Source organism: Lissotriton vulgaris, chromosome 6 (genome assembly GCF_964263255.1).
Source record: "Lissotriton vulgaris chromosome 6, aLisVul1.2, whole genome shotgun sequence".
Taxonomy (NCBI): Eukaryota; Metazoa; Chordata; class Amphibia; order Caudata; family Salamandridae; genus Lissotriton; species Lissotriton vulgaris.
In genome coordinates this window covers 516,544,626-516,559,002 of record NC_141694.1, presented here as the reverse complement: position 1 = coordinate 516,559,002, position 14,377 = coordinate 516,544,626, and positions in this window count along the sequence as shown.

Below are 14,377 nucleotides of genomic sequence, written 5' to 3'. Positions count from 1 at the left end.
AAACCATTGATATTCAATTCCTTTACTCCAAGTTTGCCTTTCCCTATTAACATTATTTTATTTTTGTTTTTTTAATATTAATTGTTAAACCATTTTGGGTTACATATATATTAAAAGAATGTATTAATCTTTTTAGTCCTATCATAGTTTGGCTAAGTAAAATAGTATCATCCGCATACTGTAAGTATTTGATTTCTTTACCAATTACAGAAGGGGAATGTGAATTTACATCCTTAAAATGGGTTGGGAGATAAGACATAAATAAATTAAAAAGACAAGGAGCGAGCACACATCCTTGTTTTAAGTCTATATTTGTTTCAAGGCGGCGGGTAGTATGTCTACCATCGCCAATTTTGACCTGCACCCAGGTATTTGAGTACAATAATGTAATCATTTTTATTAGGGTTTCTGATATACCCCAATTCATTAGCTTTTTCCAGAGAATATTACTGGGTACAGAATCAAATGCAGCTTTTAAATCAATAAAACAGATGTACAATTTTTGTTTCCTACATATGGCTCTTTCTCCTAATAAAGACAATAAAATCAAATTGATAAGACTTGATTCTCCCTTCCTAAATCCTGTTTGAAAGATTGGGATCAATTCTTCTCTTTCCGCCCAAGACTCCAACTCCTCTAACAGACAACTTGCGAATATTTTAGCATCTACGTCTGTTAGGGTAATTAATCGCTAATTTGCAGGGTTCTCCTGGGGCCCACTTTTGTAGATCGGCTGTATTATACTTCCCCTCCATAATTCCGGGATACAGCCAGTTTTAAGATTTTCATTAAAGAGGGCCGTTAATATCTCTGGCCAATGCTCAATTTTAGCTTTAAAAATAGCGTTAGGCATTCCATTAGGACCAGGTGCTCCATTTGATCTAATTTTAAATAAGACTTTTTTTAACTTTGTTTACTGACCATAACTTAGTAATCTTAGAGCCTGGTGTATACCTTGTGCTGGGAGGGTCGCACTCTTCACCTGGCTCCAATTCACACTTGGTGTCAGAACATTCAAGCTCCTTTATCATTTGGCTTCGGGAAGTTAATTTATTATTAAAAAAATGTATCCAGCTTAATTCATCTATATTGGCGCTTATATTTCTAAAATTACCATTTTCTAAGTTATTAATTATACTCCAAAACATTCTTCGATCCTTAGACTTGCGAAATGGAGTTTGGCCCAGGTCTATTCATAATACAATTGTTTAGCCCTCCAGATTTCATTCTTATAACCCCTCTTTAGATTTCTAATTTTAAGCGACGTTAAAAAGTAGGAAGATCCCTTTGCTTTTTTGTACACTAATCTTATTGTTTTGTTAAGAGATCGTTTACAATATTATAAGTGGTGGGAAAACCAACCTGGGTTCCTAGGATTCAAAATTGCACCCCTAAATAGTTCCCTATTGGAAAAATTTTTCAATAGGGAGCCGCATAAGGTGGGCCACAGGGCAATCCATGGAGTTCCGTCCGAGTATTTGACCTGCGCATCAAGGATTAAAAGAGAGAGAAAGTCAATGATATCTTTCTCTGTTTTCTCATTCCATATTAACCTTTTTAAATTAAAAGCGACCGGGCCGTTCCCAATATTTTAGTCTCTGGTAAATACTCGAAGGATAAATTGATCGCAATAACTTGCGGATTATGGTCGCTCTCCATCCTTGGCACAATCTCATAACTTTTAACTTGTTCTGAGAGTTTATCTGACAATATCGTATAGTCAACTATAGAAAGACAGTCAGCTTTATTAAATGTTGGAAAGTGCTCTCTATCATATAACATCGTTAGGTTGTATTTAATAAATTCACAATTAGACCATTGGAATAAAAAATCTGAATGGGCTGCCTGCTTTTTATACAATAAAAGATGAGTGTTAAAATCTCCCGAAATAATCATCTGAGCATCCCTATGATCATAATATAGCACTTTCACCATTTCCCATAACTGGGTAAGTTGAAGTGATTGCACCTTTTTTTCGAACTTAAATAAACATTTAAAATGATCAACGATTGACTAGCTATTAATTTAACACATTGAATCCATTTAACTTGGAGGTCTATTTCATAGTGTTCAACATTAAGACTTAAAGAAACATAAATTGAGAGTCCTCTACTAGGTCGACCATATGCAGCGTCCCTGCATGCTGCATTCAAATATTCGTAATAGCCGATCAGCGGAGTGCTGGTCAGATTCCACGTTTCTTGCAAAAGTAACAAATCAAACAATTTTAAAAAACCTACAACATTTTCATCTTCTACAAGTGTGTTAAAACCATTTGTATTCCAAGAGCAAATTCTACCTACTGTTGGTGCATTGAACGAAGTACCTCAGCATCAATCAGTCTTTGCTGTATTTTTTCCAGATAGAATAGCCGGGAGCCAACTCCAATCATCCGCTGCCGCATGAATCTTTTTTACTTCCTCACACACTCGTGACCCTGGCTGACAGCTTTAGATTTTAACCACTTGGATGCTAGGGCATTTCAGAGGTTTATGTGTAATTTCCATTGAAATGAATGGCCACTCCATGACGAGCTGAGCTCGTCATGAGCATGGAAGGGGTTAATGCCACCTAGCCTATTTACAGCTGAAGATGGACCTGAAGCGCCTTTCAATACTCCAAATTTTGGAGTCTCCTTCTTCACTATGGGTATTCCCCAACTTTCAAAGTTGTTAGAGTTTGCTAATATTTTCTTTACAATATCATCCTTTAACCAAGTCGTGATGGTTATCTCCCTATTATCACCCTCTAATTTAAACTCTACAGAGTCCAGGTCCTCAGTTGCAACATCCTTAAGATCAGGAGTTGCTTTTAGCAATTTCAAAATGTTCCCTCTGTTCAAAATATCATGTGAACCACGGGTCGAGTATTGGGGGCAGAAAGCCACTTTTCGATTTTCAACCTGCAGTTTGGGGGATTCAATATTACTCCTAGGCCCTTCACTGGATCGATCAGTATTACTCCTAAGCCCTGAATACGATCGATCCATATTCCCGGCAGACACCAACAGGGAATTATCTTGCAGTTTGGGGGATTCAATATTATTCCTAATATTATTCCTAAGCCCTGGACCGGATCGATCATTATTACTTCTAGGCCCTGAATCAGATCGATCCATATTCCCAGCAGTCACCAGCATGGGATTATCCGGGCAATTTAAACGATGAGGTTGCTCTGACTTAGATTGAGCCAGAATACTGGAATCCTCAACCTGTTCATTCTTGTTAGGATGAAAAGGGGAGGGATTTACTAATTTTCCATGAGGCAGCTTCTGGTCTTGTACACAGAGCTGTGCTCCCTGACTAATTTGATCCTTATGTGTAAGGGAAGGGTTTACAATTGTATCATTGGCCATATATTGCTCTACTTTTGAGACCACTCCATCATTTCTAGACCAGAACAGATTCTTTTAAATCGGTGTGTTTATTATTATTGGACCCTATTAATTCTTGAACTGGGATAATCTCATTCTGGAAAAAGTTTTCATTAAACTGATAAGAGTTTGAATCTTGCGTTGGCTTTTCTTGCCCTACCCGGTTCTCTCGGATAGGCAGTATCTGGTTTTTAGGCCCCACATTAAGAATAGGCTTTTCCTTTGGCCCTTCACTTCAGGCTTTACTGCTTGGCTTAACCTTTTTATTGACTTGAGGTGCAATCGAAGGTCTAAAAATTGGGAAGAGAGCTACTGGACCAGAATTCAAGTTTAATGGGCCGCTATTGTTTGCTACCCCGGTAGCTATTTTTTTATCCCGGGCTGCCTTGTTATGTGCTTTTCTCAATCTTTTTCTCGCCCTTTTTGTTAAAACTTCAGGTACTCCTGTTTCTTCAGTGGCCATAGTTACTGTTGAGCTGCTGGTATTTGACTCCCGATTTATCTTTAATTTAGGGAAGTGAGATGTCTCTAAAGGTACAAGGACCAGAGGATTTTTTTCTAAAGTTCCAGTATTTCTTAATTCTTCACTCCTTCCATCTTCCCTACCGGATAATAATTTTACTTCGTGGACCATAGAACCAACAAGTGATGGCAGATCAGAGATTTTATCAATCAATTTAGTACATGTGCAGGATATTAACTGATTTTCTTTATCAGCTTGAACTTTAGAAATCAAATTAGTTAGTTGAAGAAGCTTCGCGTCAATTCCTACAACGTGTGTCGCTAAAGTATTTAGAATGTCTACCTGAATGTCTAACTTATCAGAGTGGAAATTAAGAGCTTTTGTTATAAAATCCATTGTATTAAGCAAACAATCCCATACTCCATGCTCAGAATTACTAACATTATTTTCCAAGGTGTCTGGTTTTACCTGAAAATGTCCATGAAACTTTGTTAGAAAAGATAGATCTGCGGAGTTAAAGGAATTACAATGGTCATTAATATCCAACTTAACATTATTGCTCCTACTAGCCGCACCAGGAATCAATACAGACTTATTGATACAAAAGCTATTTTCCAAAATTATACTGGATTTATCCAGATTAATAGGACGAGCCTCCCCAGTTGGGGTAAGATGATCAATCAGGCTTAATACTAAGTCATCACCCCCACCCTTAATAAGTGGCTTAAACACATTATAATCAGCCTCTACGGCCACATCACTGACATTATGATTCGAACCCGAAGAGATTTCAATTACTGAGCAGACACCAGTTCCACTCTCTATGGATCTTTTGTTCGACTCTTCTGTTCCTAAATTTTGTTGATTCTCCACCACAATTAGATCAGTAAGCTGGTCAGTTTGCTGATCCACTGTATTAGGACGGTGAATTTGTGCCTGCGTCTGCAACTTTCCGGTGTACACTTTTCCGACGGGTTAAGCGCTGGGTCTTGTGCGTCTTTAACCGGCTTTGGAAGCTTTTCCTTAGGGCTACTCACTTCCGACGCCTTCATTTGACCCAAAATAGTTTTAAGGATCTTTCAATGGGGATGAATGGCCAACAATTAGGTTTGGAACCAGAGAGACCGGCTCATCGCAAGGCCTTGGAAGAGACGAGGCAGATTTAGGCTCAAGGTCTTCCCCCAGTTGAGCACTATTTTACCCTGGTGACGATACAAGAGAAGTAAATGAAGATGATCTACAATCAACGCCAGAGTTGCCATTACCCTTCTTAATTTGAGTTCTATTTTGCTTTTGGGTATGGTACTTAAAAAAGTAACTCTTAATTGTCGGTTGAGCGTAAACATTGGAAATCTTCTGCATCTTCCCAGGGGCTGCGGTGGAGAACGGTGATACACTCAGCTCAGCTGATTCAGTCAAGCAGTCCCTTGATGTAATAGCCCCCTCATCTTTTCCATCTGATTTAGACTGTGAACCTGCTTTAGTTTATTTATTTATTTGCGAGTTTATATAGCGCTGGAATCGACTCCAACCGGAGTATCTCTGCGCTTTTGGGCCAGTTCGCATACACAGGGAAGAGGGTGATACTGTGGATTAGATCTCATTTTTAAAAAGTTGAGGCATCAAGTCTCTGACGCTGTTTTAACTTCAGTGGAGCAACGCGTTGGAGACCTGATCTCATCGTTAACCAGCACCTTAATGTAACTTCAGTAAGATCAGTAAGTTTTAACAACGTAGTACGTGAAGATTAAGTTATGATTAAGGATTAAGGAGTTAGGGGATCCTCACGCCCCCCAAACAGGACCTGTTATTCCTTTGTTGCTCTTTGATGGTCTTTGCCCCCTCTTATAAGTGACCAACACACAATTGTCGTTATTGGCAAAACCTCCAATATGAGACAAGCAAGGCAAATGGCAATGGGCCGGGCACTGAGAACAGCAGCCGTCAGGGGATAACGGATAGGGGCCTGCGGGCACTAATCTGGATAGCCAAATCAGGTGAGCCGGGTGATGTGGTGGATTTATGCGCAAGTTTATGTAGATGGGAAGGGAGGATAAAATGCAGCGTGCTTATGCTCTACTCTGCCCAGCTACAGATAGCAAATCACTGGGCTCCTCTCTCCGGCTGAGCTCCCAGCCAGTCTCGCCGCATCCCCCAGTCCCTTCCGCAATGTAAGAGATCACACTGCGGGAGAAGGAGCACCCAAGGGAAAATTGAGAAAGGGAGAAACAAAAACTTGAAATCCTGTTGCCTCACAGGTCTGGTCAAGAACGTCTGCCTTCCTTAAGTATTATTAACAATCACCAGAGCTCAAATACCTCAAGGGTAATAATCTATATGTACTTGAAATAGTACAGTATCGAACACTGCTGCTCTGGTTACTAGACAATTCCCAGTTGTATTTAATAGAGCCTTAAACACAGAAAGTGCCCTGGGGAGCTGTATACAAGAAAGGATTACTGCGGTATAATGTCATGAGGAGAGCTCCTTCCTGTGCTGACTCGCTTCTAAACACAAACAATAGCCATGAAAGCAGGTTGTAGTAAATGCAAAGTTGCAGTAAAGCACACGAGGAGAGCCCCTTATGCGCTTTCTCCAACTCGCATGTTTTCAATATTTATAGAATGGTCCAGGAAGCGGCTTGCAGGCAAACGTTGGCCACAATGTTCAAACGCGAGGAGAACGCCTTTATGCGCTGTCTCCGACTCACGTGATTAAATAAATAAAGAATGACCCAGAAAGCGGCTTGCAGGAAAACGTTGATCGCAAGGTTCAAACGCAAGGAGAGCGCCTTTATGCGCTGTCTCCGACTCGCGTGCTTCAAATAAAGAAAGAATGGCCCAGGATTCAGCTTGCAGGGAAACGTTGGCCGTAATGTACAAACGCGAGGAGAGCGCCTCATGCGCAGTCTCCGACTCGCGTGCAGTAACCAACTAATGAAATGCTCAAGAGCGGCTTGTAGAAAGTAATGGCCACTTGTAACCCTCCGAGACGGGAGTGAAAGGAAGCACGGTCTCTGACTCCTTACTGGAACATAGAAATGAACTGTACCTTCACAGAAACGGCTTTCCAGGAAGTTTGTCAAGCATCGACTTCTTCGACGCCAGTCCCCTTCACCACTGGTGCTGCTACTTCCACCTCTTGCGGATCGCGGGTCACTACCGCTGCTGCTTACCGCTGCCGAGCTGCGCCTCACGAGGGAGTGAGAGGAATGGATGTCGAATGGGCTCCTGCGGCCCCTGCCCCCGGTTCGCGGTTCCTTGGTGGCAGCGCTCCTCTTCACCGCTCCTCTCACTACACTCCTCACTCCAATTCTGGCTCAAACCGTCTTGTCTCGTCTCGACCGAGTGAAATGTCCAACTAACTTTGACGTCCATTAAACTTGTGGTTTTTTCAGTGAATTTTATATATATGTATTTAATCTCCTCTCACTCTTACAAGGAAGGAATCAGCACTCAGGTTGCAGTTTGGAAGTATTTAATCTGCAAAGGACGTGATCCACGCGTTTCGGCTCATCCGAACCTTGATAACGATACAAGACATCATTGTAGCATCCTTATTTAAATGTACAAATGCCTAAAGTTACCAACATTAACAGAGGACTACATATTACTTTAATCCAAAAAGCTGCCGGCCATATTGGCCTAGTCACGATGTGGAAATTCAGGAGTTGATACAATAAAGAAAAGAAAACAAGTGTTATTATGAACACAATGTCATTTCAGCATATCTTGCCCCGTGACGGCCATACCTGTATGTTCGTCAATGTGACTTTTTGATAATAAACATACTCAGGATTGCAAACATCAACATAAACAATGGACTACACATTACTTTAAAGTGAAAGGCTATCGGCCATATTAATCTGGGCACGTTGCGTATTATAATGGTTCTTACACAAAAGAAAAGAAAAAAAGGGGAGTTAATATACACACACAATCCCTAAATAAAGTTCTAGCGATGATAGTTCCATTCCATTCACAGCTCATTTGAGATGTCATTAGTAATGTCATGAGTGATGTAACTGACCATGTCATGAATGATGTAATGTCTGAGGTTATTAGCAGTACATTGTGGGGGCGTAAGTTATAGTTAGCTCAGGTAACTATAACTGATGAATTTCACTGGTTGTTTATGAGTGGAATCTGAGTCTAACTATACCGTCCCTGTAATCTTTGTTTTTTTCAGAAAATTTCTAGGTTTTTTTTCAACGTTAAGTAAGATGCATATCACAATGGATGGTGGGAGGTTGGAAGCAGGGTCTGGCATTGTGCTGATCCAACCCAAGCTTGCTGCTCCTGCCTTCCCTCCTCCTAGCCATCCATTGTCCATGTCCATGTCCCTGCTCCCTTATTACAGCCCTGTGTGGCCGTTGTTTTGCCACTGGCCTTCCCACCTTCTCTGAATAGTTAGCTTGCTGCCCCATCCACCTCCTCCCTATCATCTGTTGTCTGAATCCATGGACTGGCCTCCTCCCTTCTGCCATGCATGGTCTGATGTGCTGCCACTGCCCTCCATTTAGCATGATTTACTAGTCCACTCCTCCTGCCCTCCATTGCCCAATTATATGCCCCATCATTGACCTCCTGCTTAGCCTCTGTGCATAGCTTGCTGCACCCATTCTCCTTCCCCCTGCCCGCCGATGTCTGTGTGTATGCCCCTGCTCCATCCTTTTTGCCCACCATGTTCCTAGGACCTGCCACCCCTATCTACTCTGAGTGTTCTGTTGAGCTGCCACTACCCTCCCACCTGCCTAGCATTGTCAGATGACTGTAACATGTCCCTGCCACCTCCACCCTGCCTGTCCACATTCCATGTCCCTATCTCCTTCCTCCTGTCCTCCATGGTCCATTTTACTGCCACACCCTTCTGCCATCCCTGGTATGTTGTGCTGTAATTGCACCTCCTGACTCCCCCACGTGGTCTGTTTTGAGGCCCCTTCCCCTGAACTCACTTGTCTGTGCCCAGGTCCTGACCCTCCCTTCTATCCTCCATGGTCCTTTGTGCATGCCCCTGCACCCTCCTTCTTGCCCATCATAGCCACTGTGCTGCCATGCATGGTCTTCTGTGCTGCCACGGCCCCTCCCACCTTCCCACCTTCCCTGTGTGGTCAGCTAGCTGCCACTGACCCCCTCCCACCTTCCCTCCATGGTCTGTGTATATGCCAATATAGTCTCTGTTAGAACTGGGGGTCTCAATTTGGCAGAGGTAGGTACCACTGTCCAAATAGGGACCCTTGATTCTAGTCAGGGTAAGGAGGAAACACTCTGAGATACCCCCTGCTCACCCTCTAGGTAGCTTGGCACGAGCAGTCAAGGCTATTCAGGAGGCAATGTGTAAAGTATTTGTACCAACACTCACAGTAACACAGTGAAAACACCACAAACTGACTCCACAACAGTTTAGAAAAATAAAGGTATTTAATCTAAACTACACAAGACCAAAACGACAAAAATCCAACATACACAGTTCAAGAATAGGGTTTCAAAAGAGTTCTTAAGGTTGTAATAAAATGTTCCACAGTTGCTGGAAAAGTTCACAGTTGCGTCAGGTTTCAGACACAGTACCTTTAGTTGCGACAAAGTTCCAAAAGCAGAAGCTGGTGCGGTGGAAAACAAGCGATGCATTGCTCCTGATACCCTGGGGAGGCGATGCGACAGCCCCGCTGCAGCAGCGGGCGGGTTGCGACGAATCCGGTCTGTATGGGGAGGAAGGCCACTTGTATTGATTGCGGTGCGTAGGTTCTGGAGGAAGTTTGTTCTAGCAAAGGCATGATGCGGTGATCTCTGGAGTTTCGACGATCTCCCGGGTGATGATGCGCGAACCAGCGGTGAACTTCTCTCTCGTAGCTCTTCGATGTGATGGCTTCTAAGACGACACTCAAGCAGCGTGATGCGGTCCGCAAGCAAGCAGTGAGGCGATCTCACTCAGCGACGACAGGCTCTGCGACGACACTCGCAGCGATGTTAGGCTTCCCGCACCGATCGGGTACGTCCCGCAAACGAAGGATGTGACGGTTCTGACAGCGGCAACAGGTGCTGCGACGATCTCGACCTTTGTAGCGGCTGTAAACTTCTCGCACTGTCGGGGATGCGCTCTGTAGCGAGCGATGCGATAACCTTTCAATTGCAAAAAGTCTCTCAAGCTTAGTTTCAAGCTTCCCAGCACAGGTACAACTTCCAGAGGCCCCACAACTGGATCAAGCACTCTAGGAAGGACAGAACTCTCTCAGCAGAGTTCAGGGAAGTTGGGGGTGAAGTCCTTTTGTTCCTGGGACTTCAGAACAGGGAGCCAGCTCTTCTCAGGCCCTTGGAGATTCCTTCAAGACAGGGGACACAGCACAACAGCAAAGTCCTTCCCCTCTAGGTGTGGGCGGAAAATCCGTTTCGCTCGCGGATTTTGCGGATTTTCGGGAAATTCGCAATCCGCGAGATTCGCGAATCTCCCGCAAAATCCGCAAATCCGCGAGCAGCGGATTTTGCTCGCACTGCTCGCACTGTTCGCGTGAGTTCGCGGCTTCCCAGTACAACTTCGCGCCCCGCGAATAAGTGCAAAATTGCAGAAATACGATCTAATCAAAACTGAAACTACTTACCAGGTTCAAAAGTTCAGGCTCATCATTAGTAGCCATTTCCTGTAGTGCTTGCTGAGGGGCCCCTCCAGAGTTCAGTTGCCAGTTGCAACTATTATGTGACCCTGCTCTGAACCTCAGAATAGTTACACATATGCCACAAAGGTCCTGAATTACAGCTAAGGGAGACAAGCAGGAGCCAGGCTGGCAGTTCAAATCCATTAATCAGCCCCTAATTCATTATTGTCAGTTGGGGCAGGGCAGGTGTTGTAACTAATTTTGCAACAATGAAAGCACTTAGCAAGTGCAAAAGTTCACTAATCAGGAAGCACTAAGGAAGCAGGTGCCAGCTAAAAAAATATTCTGTGACACATTAATCAGCCCCAAATTAATTCAGGTCACTTGAGGCAGGGAAGGTGTGCTTGCGTTGCCACAATAATGTACACTGACTGGACAACCAGAGGGTGCTGTGATGAAACAGAGGGTGGCATGGGTGGGCCAGAGGGTGGCATGAGTAGTCAGAGAGTGGCAGTGGTGACAGAGAGTGGCAGTGATGAAGAAGAGTGTCCCAAACAGGCTGGACACGTAGAAACAACAAGTTCGCGAAACTTGCGACCCGACAGGTAAGTTCGCAATTTGCGACATTGTACAAAACCCTCGCGAACTGGCAGAAACCCGCGCAAACACAAAAAAAAAAAATCCGCAAATTCGCGAGAATTCGCGGATTTTGCGGATTGCGAGTTCGCAAATCCGCAAAATTCGCGAACGCGAGATTCGCAAAATTCGCCCATGCTTATTCCCCTCTCCTTGGTAGCAAAGCAACAGGTCAGTCCCACAGACCAACGGCAGGATAGTCTTCCTCCTTCAGATTCAGCTTTCTCCTTGGCAGAGGTTCCTTCTTGATTCCAGGATGATCTAATTTTCTGTTGTCAGGGGTCCTGTACTTATACCCCTTAAAGTCTTTGTTCTCTTTGTGCATGTGGGCCCTGGGCCAGGTCTGAACCAGTTCTGGGTGTTTCTTGAGTACTTTGTTTTCCTGGCTTCTCCTTTCAGGAGGTGGAGCCAGCATTGTGGCAGGCAGGCACAGCCTTATTCAGGCCCAAGTGCTATCTCCTCTCACCACTCAGGTTGCAAACACAGTCATTCAGCCTAGGGCTGACTCAGGCAGCCTCCCGGGGAATACCCAGCCCCTGTCACTCTCAAACCAGACAGTCAATACACAAACAGGCCAAGGCACACAGAAGGGTCAGACAAGAGAACAGCAACTTTCTAAAAGTGCTGTTCTCAAACAAAGGATTTAAAAACAACCTTTCCTAAAAGATGTGTTATTAAATTCTGAGTTCAGGGATACTAGACTCTTATGTCCTATCTTGTTCCTATGGGAAGAAATGCTGGTAGCCACTGTAGCCAGCATCCCTCATGTTAACTTATGGAACAAGATAGCCTTACAATAGTAAAAAACGAAAATGGCTGCCTTTCACTACCAGAGCATGTCACCTGCATCAGGACATGCTCTACGTTTCACATACACTGCACCCTGCCCAGGGGGTACCTTGTGCCTTCCATAGGTTTGACTAATGTGCACAAAAAGGGAAGGGTTAGGCCTGATCAGTGGGGACACTGACCAGTAGGGCACGGCAGTTCCTAGACTGCGCACAGGCACTGCAGTGGCAGGCCCGAGACACCATTTTAGAGCTACTCATGTGGGTGGTGCAATCAGTGCTGCAGGCCCACTAGTAGCATTTGTCATCACCAGCCCTGGCACACTCAGTGCACTTTACTAGGGACTTCATGGTGATACAAATATGCCAATCATGTAGATCCAATCACAATAACAATTTACACAGAGAGCATATGCACTTTAGCACTGATCAGCAGTGGTAAAGTGCTCAGAGTCCTAATGTCAACTGCCTTGGGTCAGGAAAAATAAGGGAGGAAGAAGCAAAAAGTTTGGGGATGACCCTGCAAGAAGGGCCAGTTCCAAGAGTCTTGCTGTAGCTCTCCATGGTGTGTGTTGCTTCTAGTGCCCATCCTGCCTGAACTCCATGGTCATCTTGCTGCTCCTGCCCTGCCCCCTTACCCCAGCCCTCTTTTCCCATGTGCAGACCCCTATTCCCTCCCTCCTGGCTTGTCTGTTCCATTGTAATGCCCCTGATCCATCCCTCCTGCCCTATATGGTTTGTTATGCTGCAGCTTTCTCTCCTGTCTGTCCATGATGGTCAGCTAGCTACCATTGCCCTTTACCCTCTGTTCTCTGTTGTCCATGTGCATGGTCCTGTCCACTCCCTTTTGTTTTCTATGGATTGTTGTGCTGCACTCCATGTTGCCCTGTGTGATGTATTGTACTGCTGCTATCCCTGATGTCTGCCCTGTATTATTATTAATATTAAATTAAATTTATAGGGCGCGCAGCTACCCGGAGGTTTCCCAGTGCCAAGGACACAATATCAGAAGTCAGAATTACTGGTTGAATAGCCAGGTCTTAAGGCTTTTACGGAAACTGGAATGGTTCAATTCATGACGAAGAGAGATAGGAAGGGTGTTCCACAGTACAGGTGCCAGATAAGAGAAGGAGCGGCCCCCCCATACGGACAGATTTGAATCTTGGGACGAATATTTGGCCTGTGAGGAAGACCTGAGTGGGCTTGTAGGGAGATAGGGCTGGACTAAAGAACCTAAGTAGTTAGGAGCTATACCAAGTTTAATTTTATGCATAAAGCACAGGGCTTTAAATTTAGTTCGATTTTCAATTCTCAGCCAGTGAAGGTCCCGAAGGGTGCCTGAGGTGGATGATGTTTTCGGGATGTGACAGAGCAATCTCGCTGCAGCGTTCTGCAGAGTCTGTAATCTCCGAATTATTGCTTTGTTAGCACCTAGGTACAGGATATTGCCATAGTCCAATCTCGAGACTATCGGTGCTTGGATTACTGTTCTCTTTGTGCATGTGGGCCCTGGGCCAGGTCTGAACCAGTTCTGGGTGTTTCTTGAGTACTTTGTTTTCCTGGCTTCTCCTTTCAGGAGGTGGAGCCAGCATTGTGGCAGGCAGGCACAGCCTTATTCAGGCCCAAGTGCTATCTCCTCTCACCACTCAGGTTGCAAACGCAGTCATTCAGCCTAGGGCTGACTCAGGCAGCCTCCCGGGGAATACCCAGCCCCTGTCACTCTCAAACCAGACAGTCAATACACAAACAGGCCAAGGCACACAGAAGGGTCAGACAAGAGAACAGCAACTTTCTAAAAGTGCTGTTCTCAAACAAAGGATTTAAAAACAACCTTTCCTAAAAGATGTGTTATTAAATTCTAAGTTCATGGATACTAGACTCTTATGTCCTATCTTGTTCCTATGGGAAGAAATGCTGGTAGCCACTGTAGCCAGCATCCCTCATGTTAACTTATGGAACAAGATAGCCTTACAATAGTAAAAAACGAAAATGGCTGCCTTTCACTACCAGAGCATGTCACCTGCATCAGGACATGCTCTACGTTTCACATACACTGCACCCTGCCCAGGGGGTACCTTGGGCCTTCCATAGGGGTGACTAATGTGCACAAAAAGGGAAGGGTTAGGCCTGATCAGTGGGGACACTGACCAGTAGGGCACGGCAGTTCCTAGACTGCGCACAGGCACTGCAGTGGCAGGCCCGAGACACCATTTTAGAGCTACTCATGTGGGTGGTGCAATCAGTGCTGCAGGCCCACTAGTAGCATTTGTCATCACCAGCCCTGGCACACTCAGTGCACTTTACTAGGGACTTCATGGTGATACAAATATGCCAATCATGTAGATCCAATCACAATAACAATTTACACAGAGAGCATATGCACTTTAGCACTGATCAGCAGTGGTAAAGTGCTCAGAGTCCTAATGTCAACTGCCTCGGGTCAGGAAAAATAAGGGAGGAAGAAGCAAAAAGTTTGGGGATGACCCTGCAAGAAGGGCCAGTTCCAAGAGTCTTGCTGTAGCTCTCCA